The sequence below is a fragment of the Pteropus vampyrus genome, unplaced genomic scaffold, assembly GCF_000151845.1.
Source record: "Pteropus vampyrus isolate Shadow unplaced genomic scaffold, Pvam_2.0 Scaffold10, whole genome shotgun sequence".
Lineage (NCBI taxonomy): Eukaryota > Metazoa > Chordata > Mammalia > Chiroptera > Pteropodidae > Pteropus > Pteropus vampyrus.
In genome coordinates, this window is record NW_011888791.1 from 11,682,164 (window position 1) to 11,693,602 (window position 11,439).

The 11,439-nt window shown below is 36.9% G+C and overlaps 1 pseudogene; it reads left to right on the forward strand.

The window, feature by feature from the left end:
* Positions 1 to 4,490: 4,490 nt before the first annotated feature.
* LOC111731110 lies at positions 4,491 to 4,610 on the forward strand (annotated as a pseudogene).
* The last annotated feature ends 6,829 nt before the right edge of the window (positions 4,611 to 11,439 follow it).

Here is an 11,439-nt window from a genome sequence, read left to right on the forward strand (position 1 = left end):
ATTATTAATCATTGGGGCTAGAATCCCGAGGCCCTCCTACTGAAACTTTTCTAGAATAGTTTTTAGAGTAGTTTCTGAAATAGTTTCCCTAATTCTGATTGAAGCCTTTAAACTAATGCTTTTCTCTAGATAAAAGGGATTTGTGTGATTTTTATATTTTTCTTTGTACTTTTCAATATTGTTTAATTTTCCATTTCAGTGACAGTACATTTTATAAAATCAACAAGAGATTTAAGCAAATGCAACCAGTTTTTTGAATAAAGTAAACTCAATAGGGAGAAAGCAAAAAGCATCTTAATTCTTTCTCACCACTGGCCCTGCAAATCTGTCCTGCGGACCTCATTTAATGAGCTGTACGCAACTTGCATAGCAGGGATGGTCCTCCCACTCCCAGAGGTCAATCACTTTAAGAACTGTTGGCCTTTGTCAACACAGGCTTCCACCCAGGCCTTTCCTCCTCAGCATTTCCTCCTCAAACTCACCCCCACAAAGTTCCCATCCCTGTTTTGCACAGACATCTGTGTCAGTGCTCTCTCCATCAAGTGCCTTCAATTGCCTGTGTGAGAGCTTCTCCCCATCCAGCTGCCACCAGAGCTACCATCTGCTGTCTAAAGTTGGACAAGTTCTCCACTCACAGTACTGGTGCTGAAGTGGAAGAAGGCAGGGCACAGGAAAAAGTGCTCTCTGCATTCCAAGTCAGGGCCCTAAACTAATTCTCCAGTAGAAATTAATGGTGAGAGATATCGCAGGTTAAAGGTTTTAGCAGGTTGTACTGGAGGCATAACCTTTATTCATCACGCTATTTCTACAGGAAAATGTGTGAAGTTCAAAACAACTGATCTACAAATGATCCTTAGGTACATAACTCACCTGGAAACTGGAGACTGCTTTTACAACCATCTTCAGCCTGTCAGGTCAAATAGATTAGAGCCAAGACAGCAGCACTGATTTACAGTCTTGGCCCTGTTTCTGAACCACTTCCCAATTCATTTTTTATTCTTAAAACCAGAGGCATAATGTGTCTGTTCCAACTACAAGGTTGTTGAGGTAATAAGCACAGCTATTCCTGAGCAAATATGTCACAAAATTGACAATACTTGTATGTTTATCATTATTCCATATTATACATTGTGGAATTCACAACACACGTAATTGGTTATTGGGAAGTAGTTTCTGAGATTAATATCCTGCACCAAAAGTATCACGATAAGTTCCTTTTTTCACCTTTTCCTAATATTTTTCTTAGCAAAAATATCTTTGTCTCTCTTAATCTACATAATAATATATTATTTTTAAAATCTTGGCATTACCCAAAGCCTCTCTAAGTTTAGGAGTGCTAACTGAGTGTATGATAATACACATGTATATCTACACATTTTAGGAAGCCTTCGAATTTGTCATTTCTCACAGTTTCACAGTTCTGAAGGCTGGAAAGTTCAAGATCGAAGCACTGGCAGATTTGGTGTCTGGTTAAGACCATTTCCTGTTTCGTGGATGGCTGTCTTCTCCTTATGACCTCACTTTTATAAAAAGGGCTAGGGAGCTCTCTTTTATAAAAAGGGGTCTTTTTTATAAAAGCAATAATCCCATTCCCAAGGACTCCACTCTCATGACCTAAGCATCTCTCAAAGGCCCCTCTTCCTAATGCTAACACATTGGGCATTAGGATTTCAACATATAAATTTTGAGGGGAGACACAAATATTCAGACCACAGCAAAAAGATAATTCTAAAGGCTAAAGGCTGCTATTTTGTTGCCCTGTGGGCCACTCAACAACTTTACATCTAACCAAGTGATCTTATTCCAACATTCTTTTACTTTTTAATGTCTTCCCTGATGAAATGTACACATCTTTGTTCCTCAAATGCTCCTAAAATCAGTTTTACCTTCATATTGGCTTTTTCATTAAATAATGAATTCAGTAAAATTTCTGACAAGTATTCACTCATATTTATATGACAGCCATGTTTTTAACTTATTGAAAATCATATTTTGATAAAAATGATAGAGAAAAAATAAACTTAGAACTGAGAGCCTTATGAGCTTTGGAAAAAATAAGCTCTGAACATTTGCAATTGTCCTTCAGTTTGACCCAATAATTACTATCCTTTTGTCACAAAAGAATATAACAGGTATCCTATCCTTGAACACATCCCTATTACTTGTTATGATCGGCTCATTTAGATGCTCCAAATGTTGCATGAGGCAGTTTGTTCTTATTACTTCTTTCAATAGTACTTAGCACATAGTAGGTGTTTGTAAATATTTGTTGAATAAAAGAAGTAGTTATCTCTAAGTCTTATAACACCCTGCAAGGTAGATGCTGTTACTCTAATTTTACAAATGAGAAAACTGATGCATGGAAAGGATAACTTTCTTGCCTGTAACCACAATGAGTAGAGCAAGGATTCAAATCCAGGTGTTTTTGCCACCAAAATATACTCTTTTGACAGATGAAAACTCTGTGCCAGATGAAAACACAAGCTCCAAATATGCTCTAACATTTCCACTTTCAATAAAAGAAATGCAGACTCTCTAAATGTCAAAACAAACACACAATACTATTTAAAAGGCATTAAAATTACAGGTCTTTAAATCAGGACATCTCAGGCTCCTTGACCCTGTATTTTCTCACATCTTCCCACTTCCATTCTTTATCCTGACCCAGCTTTGGCCCAATAAGCCACTGATCTTCAAACTGAGGTGCAGGCATAGACTTTCCAGAGTATAAATAGGCTTACATAGCTACAGGGTAAAATTTCCATCTGAACTTCCACAGACTCATTACCAAAGCAGACCTGCCTACAAACTCTGACGTCTGATAATTATCCCTCACTTGCTCACCTTTCAAATTGTCCTTCTCCACTTTAAAAAAGAAAGACATACTCTCTCCTATCCTAAATGGTATTTTAATATACTATTACAAGGTATAAAAACCTTTGGAGGATCAAAAAGAACAAATATAGAATTCCACTTTCCTAAGAGAAAGTCTCTTGAAAGTAAAGACAAAAAAGCTTCAGAAAGAAATGTTCAGGAGGATCTTGTTTCAATCAGGAGACAAACTCAAGACAAGTATCTATTCATCCATGTCTTGTTTTATCTATCCACATGTTTACCTTTCAATCAATCATCCATCTATCAATAAATTAAACTATCTTAGAATACAGAGGTGAGAAGGATGTTAGGCAGATGCATGACTAAATGAATTTTAAAATAAAATCATACCTTTTCTGATGAAAAGTAACCTTGATTTGGCTGATTAGTTTAACAATGAAGCCTGATTCTCTAAAGAACATGTTCTATAAATTGAGCTAAATCTACAGTTCCAAGATTTGGATAAAAATACATTTAATGTATGTATATTTTATAAAATAAGCCATAAAACACATCTTTTGTGACTATTTAATTTTATATTTAAACTTGTGTTAAAATTTTTTGAGATTTCAGTGTTAAAATGTGTGAGAGGTAGCCAGTTTTTCAAAATTCTTTTGAGAACATGAGGACAAAAAAGTTTTGAGACAAGTACCTAGTCCATCACTTCAACTTATAAATGTCCCATTAATCTTGTCCCGTTGCAGTTCACTCACACTCAGCTAGAAAATAACTACCATGTCTGCTGTCTTCTTGGCTAAACTCAGGTCTTACACATTGCTGGAGGGGAAAAAAATCACATAATCATGTTGGTGCTACTACAGTTTCATGGGATTCAACTTGCACTGGGTCTTTCATGCTCTTTGGTAATTTATCTGTATTTTTTTCTTAGTTTTCTTCTATTTCCCACAGCTACCATCTCAAAACATTTTTCAAGCTCCTCAAACTTCCAATTCCCACCACCTCCCATCACCACTATCAGCCAACCAAGGAGCTTTCTCTTACCTAAAATCAACTGTATCTCCACCCCATTGCAGCTGCTCTTGGGACCCTATCCTCTCTTGCCTCCTCAGGGATCTTTTTTCTTCTGATTTTCCTACCCTACTCCCACCCCTCTTACTTTATCTTCAAACTCTTCTCATCTGCACTTGAACAAACTCTGGTCTCATTCATTAAAACAAAACAAAACATATACTTTTCCCTGTATCCCTTATCTATCTGGCACCAAACCATTACTTTATTCTCCTCACATTCACATACTTCACTAAAGCAATATGTATATTTTTGCTCTCTTTTTCCATATGTTAACCACCCACATACTTCTCACCACTTAATAAAGTGATTTCTACCCTCGCCACTCCAGAGAAGCTGCTCTCTCCAAGGTAATGAAAATCACCCTATCACTAAGTCCCATCTTCAACTCACCACAACATGCTAGGAGACTCTACATGTTCACCCTGCACAACTGGATCACTTTCCATGGTTTCCATTTCCACCCTTAGGCTAATGACTCTCAAGAATGCATCTTTCAGGATGTGGTTCCATAGTGTAGCAGTTAACACATCTGCTTTACATAGAGAAAGTCCTGGGTTTGTGCCCCAGTGGGGCCACGGTCCATGGTCTACGGTCATGCCACCCTGAACAAGCCCGATCCCATCTAGTCTCGGAAGATAAGCAGGGTCGGGCCTGGTGAGTACTTGGATGGGAGACCACCAAGGAAGACCAGGCGGCTGTAGGCATAAATAATAATAATAAATTTTAAAAAGGGGGGAAAAAAGAATGCATCCTTCATTCAGATCTTTTTCTTTGGCTTTAGTCTTGTATATCTAACTGTGTCCTAGACAACATTTCCATTATTTCACAGATACATAAAACTTAACATGCCTCAAACTAAACCTATATTTCTACCTCCTCCTGGTCCCCCTTCCTTATTAAATGGTACCATACAGTCCATTAAGGCTGAAACCTGGGAGTCACTGTGAACTCTGGTCTTTTATGTATTTCATGTCCAACTAATCACCAATATCTGGACATTCTTTCTCATAACTATCTCCTGAATCATGCCCACAGCCGCCTCTCTGCTTTAGGTTATGATAGCCTCTTGCTAGGCTGCTGCAATCAACCTATTGTCAGTCGTCAGTCCTCTTCTCCTGTTTTTCACACTACAACCAGTGAAATGTCCTAAAACACAAGTCTAATTTTGTACTTCCTTTCCTTAAAATTTCAATGACTTCCCATCATCCTTGTGTCTATTAATCATTTATTCAATTAATGTTTTAATTAAGCTCTAAGGATAAATTCTAAACTCCTTGGTATGGCTTTCAAGGCCCTTCTGAATTTGTCCTTTGCTCACCACTCTTCACTCTAAAGTGCTTCTAAAATGCTTGCAGTTCCTAAATCTCATCAAGCTCTCCTGCCTTAGACATTCTTTCTGCCTCCTTCTTCTAGCTTCCTTCTATTTTAAATTAAAGTTTTAGCTGAGATGTTCCTTCCTCTACGAAGCTTTTCTTAATCCCTAAAATCCGGGTTTGATTCTTATTTTATATGCTTATGTGATGCATTGATCTTAGAGCATTATAGCACTTACTCTATATAGATTCTTAATTGCTTACATGTCTGTATCCCTAAGAGCAGAGGGACATATGTATAAGGCTAGGGTACTAGCCACTATCTGGCATATAGTAGGCATTCAATAAGCATTTACTTACTGCATAAATACATTACACTACCAAACCTTTGCCCCCCAGAACAAATCACGTTACTTCAGTGAATGGCTTATTAACCTGTTTAGTGACCAAATGTAAATATTTTCATCAAGTTCCCATGAAATTATTGACCAGAAAGAACCCACAAGCTTGATGAAAATAAATGCCATGCCCAATCTCCTTAGCAAAGGTATCAAAACCCAATTCACAATAGATATCAAATAATTTATCTGAGATCTCAGATTTATAAAATCTGAGTTAAATTTTCACTCTATTATTAACTCATTCAATAATAAATGTCATCTAGCCCTGTCCTCATGAAGCTTTAGTCTAACACTTACTCCATTAAATCAAATGAATCCTGGACAAAAGCTGGGCTATCTCCGGCTTTTCAAATTTTATTATTTTGAACTGTCTAGGAGCAGCTGTTTTTATCCAAGTAGGAATATTTTAAATAGCATTTTTTCCTTATACATCAGAAAACCCAAGTTGAAAATAAAATTACATTTCTTAAAACTCCCATGCTCCTGACCTTTTTTTCCTTTTCAGCTGTGCCAGAGGCATGAACTTGTATCCCCCCAGCTCTAGTTAGGAAGATGATTTATTAAACAGACTTAAATGAAAGATGGCTTGGTATGGATATACTTGGATTCACAGTCCATGCCTTAGGGCAGTTTAAGCACCAACTTTCTAACTAATTCAGAAAGAAAAAACTTCTCTCATTATTTCAAGATAAATGTCTGAACTTTCCAGCTCTTTTTGGCCTGCCATAAAAGTATCAGAAACTAAAAATGAATATCCTGTTGTTCGCTTTTCCTCTAGAACCTACAATGTTTGGCATATGAACCAGTTGCAAATTACCAACTTATGGTATCTTTTTGACACTTCCAGGTAAAGCCTCAGTGTCCTCTGTATCAAACTCTTTCCTTTCTTTACAGTGATCCGTGCACAATATTACCATTCAGAAGTTATGTTGGAAAAATTATTTTTAGTTTTTTATTAGTTTCATAAAATCTACTTAGAAGAAGCTTAAAAACCATGATAAAAAGACAAATATTTCAATTTGATTTATGGAAAGCCCTAAACCTGTGCTTAAGATAGGAAAACAACCCACTTGTCTCAGGTTAGTCTCAGAATTTGCGCATACGCATTTCACTTCCTTGATTTGATCCTAATTCGAGAGGTCAGTCTGAAGAGTCAGCAGTGCTAGTATGCTGAGTCTTCAAGGGAATGTATTTATATAACTGAAAAAAAAGCAGCATGTCATTTTCTCATTATTGCAGTGAGTAGAGTGGCTGTTTCTCAATGATAGCTATCCCTTGTAATGGGAAATCATTTGTACTGAACTCAGAAACTGTAGTGCTTTGCTTGGCTTCATTGATTATATAAAGGATCTCTTTATTCAGAACAGGAAAACTCAATTAATTAAAATAGTCCAGAAACATATGGAATCTTTTTCCTCTGGTGAAAAGTAAATTCAAATTGTGAGAAAATTACTTCCTTTCCAAGAATTCTCAAGATTCTTGTTTCTGAACATGGTTCAAAATTCCATGTAAGTTTGGTGTTCATTTATTTCAGAGAAATCATAAATGGTATTGCTCTCCCCATGTTAATAAAGAATAGTGTCCCAAATATGTTTGGATGAATATGGATATGGTTAGGCCTATGCCACTTGTCTCTTCTGTGTCTAAATGAAATCAGGAAAACATTAATGAATGGCATATAAGTAACAAGCTTATCACCTATAGAAATGCCTTACATGCTGGAAATTTATGTGAATTTCATTCTGAGAACTTGCTGAGATCTTCAGAACTTACATACTGAGAACTTGATAACTATATAGTCTTAATTACTGAAAACCATCAGTATTCTGTCAAACCAAAAGCTTTTTTTTTTCAAAAAGATAATTTATAATAGAAAAAAATCGAATGAGTAAAAAAAAAAAAACAGAAAGACTATAATGGAAGTATAATTTGTAAGTTCATATCAAACCTCAAATGAGAAGGAAGGAAGTATAAACCACTTGTAGAATTTCTGGTGAGTTATAAAAATAGTAAAAAAAAAAAAAAAGTGTGACAAATAAACATAAAATAATGAATAACTAAAATGTTTTCTCAGGATGGTTCTGGTTTTTAAATTATTCATGTCTCTAGTGGCATAAAATTAGCTATTATAAAAAAAAAGAAAGGAAGAAAACAGGTCTAATATAAGTAATTTAAATAAAGAAAAGGTAGGCAGCAATCTTTACCTATTTTTTCCTAAATTACTTAGATATCGAAGTAATTTAATTGTGGTTCAAATGTGCTTTCAATACACAAGGTGAAGTCACAGCTATATCTTATTTTATACAATCACTCAGAGTCACCAGAGACCAGACAGCTGGAGACAATTTAGAAACCACAGGAGTGACCAAGTGGAATAAGAGAGGCTTCTTCTATTGACTGGAGAGTGGCTTCCTTGCAGGAGAGGTTGGGAATATCAAAAGAAAGAGGATAGGTATCCATGATAGGCATAATAGACCCTTCAAAGATGTCCATACCCTAATCCCCAGAACCTATGAATACCTCGCCTGTTACATGTCAAAGAGAAGTTAAGAGTGCAGAAAAAATTGAGATTGTTAAACAGCTGACCTTGAGATGGAAAGAGTATCTAGGATTATCCAGGCGGGCCCAGTTTATCACAAGTGTCCTTAAAAGTTGAAGAGGGAGCAGACCAGTCATTTGGAATGATTCGATGTGATAAAAACTTAACCGTAGTTGCTGGCTTTGAAGATGGAGGAGGGGAGCCAGGAGCCAGGAGCCAAGGAATACTGATGGCTGGAAGAGGCAAAGAAATGAATTCTCCCCAAGAGCATCCAGAAAGGAATGCAGCCCTGCCAACACCTTGATTTTTGCTCAGTGAGAACCATTTCAGACTCCCGACCTTCAGCATTGTATGATAATAAATTTGTATTGCTTTGTGCTTCTCAATTTATGGCTATATCTTAGAGCAGCAATAGAACACTAATACAGTACTTGACAATAAAAACTGTGATGGAAAAAATTCCCGAGAGGCAAAGAGAGATACATTTGAAAGGTAAAGAGAGATACATACAAAGAAGAATGCAGACAAGAAGTTTGTGAAATAGTGGAAAGAGGGCCAAAAAAAGAGAGAATTTATAAATAACACAAAACTAACTTTCACCTGCAATATATACAATAACAAAGGGAGGGCAGACTTCAGTGCAAAGGCCAAGGTTTTCAGGGTTAAAAAAAAAAAAGCAAATGTAAGATAATATACAATGTTCTTCATAGGGCAAGCTTTAACAGATACTTATTGCTACATTGCTCTTGAAAACCTAGGAAGGCGAGGAGTAAGAAGTGAAACGAGAAATGGATAACATAAAGAAAATCATCAAGTAAAATAAAAATCTAGAGCATTGGATTTTTGATGAATAGCATTAAAAGTATGAGCAAACCACATCCAAACTGTCAAATTAACATGTAATTCTACATTATTTGTAAGAAGAAATATCATATATTACACATCTGAAAATGACCTCAACAAGAAATGTTTTTAAATGCCAGATGACTAAATGTAGGTTTTCTTGTCTCTGCAGAGTCACATACTGTCACATGACATAATGAAAAATTTTATGTGAATTGTTGTTAATGAGAAAATATAAACAACCTTTGAGAATGTGACTTTTTTTCAGTTGCATGTGGACTTTGAAACTCTCCTAATATCGCGTCCAAGGATAAAACCTACCCTAAGATGTTTTATGATTTCTAGAAGTCAGTCAATGTTTGGAGGATTCTAGGCCATTATTTCTCTTTATTGCTCACATCTAACACATTATTTGATGACTGAAGATAAACAAGAAATTCCATAGGAAATATTAAGGATATGATGGTGGGTTTATGATGCTGTTAAAAAATAAAGTTCAAAATGTAATATGTAAAGTTGTTTTAGAACTGACCTCCTATCCCAGCTCCAGTCATGATGGTAATTTTTAAAGATCTTGAATAAAGGTGTGTTCCTACTGATTCTGTTTTACATAAATTTAAGAAGTCTTTGAAAGTAATGCCTAAAACACACATTAATATATGTTCAATATATGTTCAATATATGTTCATTAAAAGAATAAGCCATCAAGAAGATATTTTCTATCCAATTCCTCCTTATTGTTTGACAGTTTTTCTCCCAAAATAGCTTCTCTAGTTTTTGCATTATTTCTGAGAGCACAGTGAGATTTAAAGAGGACATCCATTAAGGTGTGGCTTGAAGGAGAACAACAGAATCACAATGACAGATTAATGCTGGGAGATACGGAGAAGAACCATTCTGCAATCACAAAATCCCATCATCGCAGAGAAGGAAGGGCCCTTAGAACTGCTAGATCAAGCTCCAATGTAAAGAAGGAAATCCTATTGCCACATGCTGGACAGGTTGTCATCCAGCCTCTAGTTAAACATCTTCAGTAAGGCAGAGTTTATCACCTTCCGAGCACATACTTTTAATTTAAATTAAATTCCAGTGTTCATTAAATTTAACTTTCACCCATACTTCCAGTTCTGTTTTCTAGATGCCAAACCCATGACTAATCCTATTTTGCATATTATTTCTTCAAATACTAGACTCCACTCTCATATCCACCTACTTTGTCATCTACCCCTTTCTAAAGCCAGAAAGTACAGGGCAAGTGTATATATACATGTCTATTGCATTGGACCCTTCTACATAGTCTGATGATCATTTAGTGTAATAACTTGTTAATACATTCATCAGCTGTGTGCTAAATGCCTACCAGCTTCCTAGTCAGGAAGATAGACAAGTTTCCTGTCATGAAGCCTAAATTCTAGTAAGTCAGATTATGAAGAAATGAACAGGTAAAAATTTAAAATAGTAAAAAGTGAATGCTTACTGATTAGGGAGATAATTTTTAAGATCTGACCTAAAGGATGAAAAAGAGCTAGACATGCAAAGAGTCAGGGAAGAGAATTCAAAGGCAGTGAGAGCCCTAAAGATTTTTAAAAAAGAACATGTTATCTTCTTAATGTTCCACATCAGTGCACCTAAAACATTAGTGGGAGAGAAGTTGGAGAAGCAGACAGACCCAGACCACAGTATGGAGTTTGGATTTTATTCTACCTGTGATTGGAATCAATGTATAATAAATTGTAAGCAGGAAAGATACATAATCGAATTGTTTTTTAAATACCACGCTGGGAGATTCAAGATGATGTAGAAAGTAGAAGCAGTCAGTGCAAGCCTCTTCTAGCGACCACACCAAAATTATGAAAAAACTACAGTGCAACCAGTACGTGGAGTTGCCAGAAGTCTAGCTGAACAGAAGCCTTACAATTAGGTGACCTCAAATAACAGGTCACCTCAAAATGGTCAGAACTGCAGAAACGCGAAACGATCCGTTCCCACAACCACGTGTGGTGATCGAGAATCTGGCTGGCTATCTTGGCTGCAGAGCCTCCTCCCTTACCTGAGGAGGTCCCTGCTGCACACTGGGCTCCCAGCCCAGGGTTCCAGTACCGGGAAGAGAAGTCCCCAAAACCTCTGGCTGTGAAAACCAGCAGAGGTTGTAGCTGAGTGAGACAGAGGGCTGCAGGAAGCAGAGACCTTCCTCTTAAAGGGCCCACACCCAGCCTTACTGCTGACGGACTCACTTGCTCTGAGCTCCAGCACTGAGGCACCAAGGGCAGATGGGGAGACACTGAGCTGTCGAGCTGCAAGGCAAGGGCTGGAGGGGCAGCTTACTCCCGGACAGAGGTGCAGGCAGAAGCCATTGTTTCTTTGTTGAGCCCTCCGTACACCCAGCCTGCAGCCACAGGCGCCGCTGTACCTGAGTCTCCATCAACCTGGATAACAC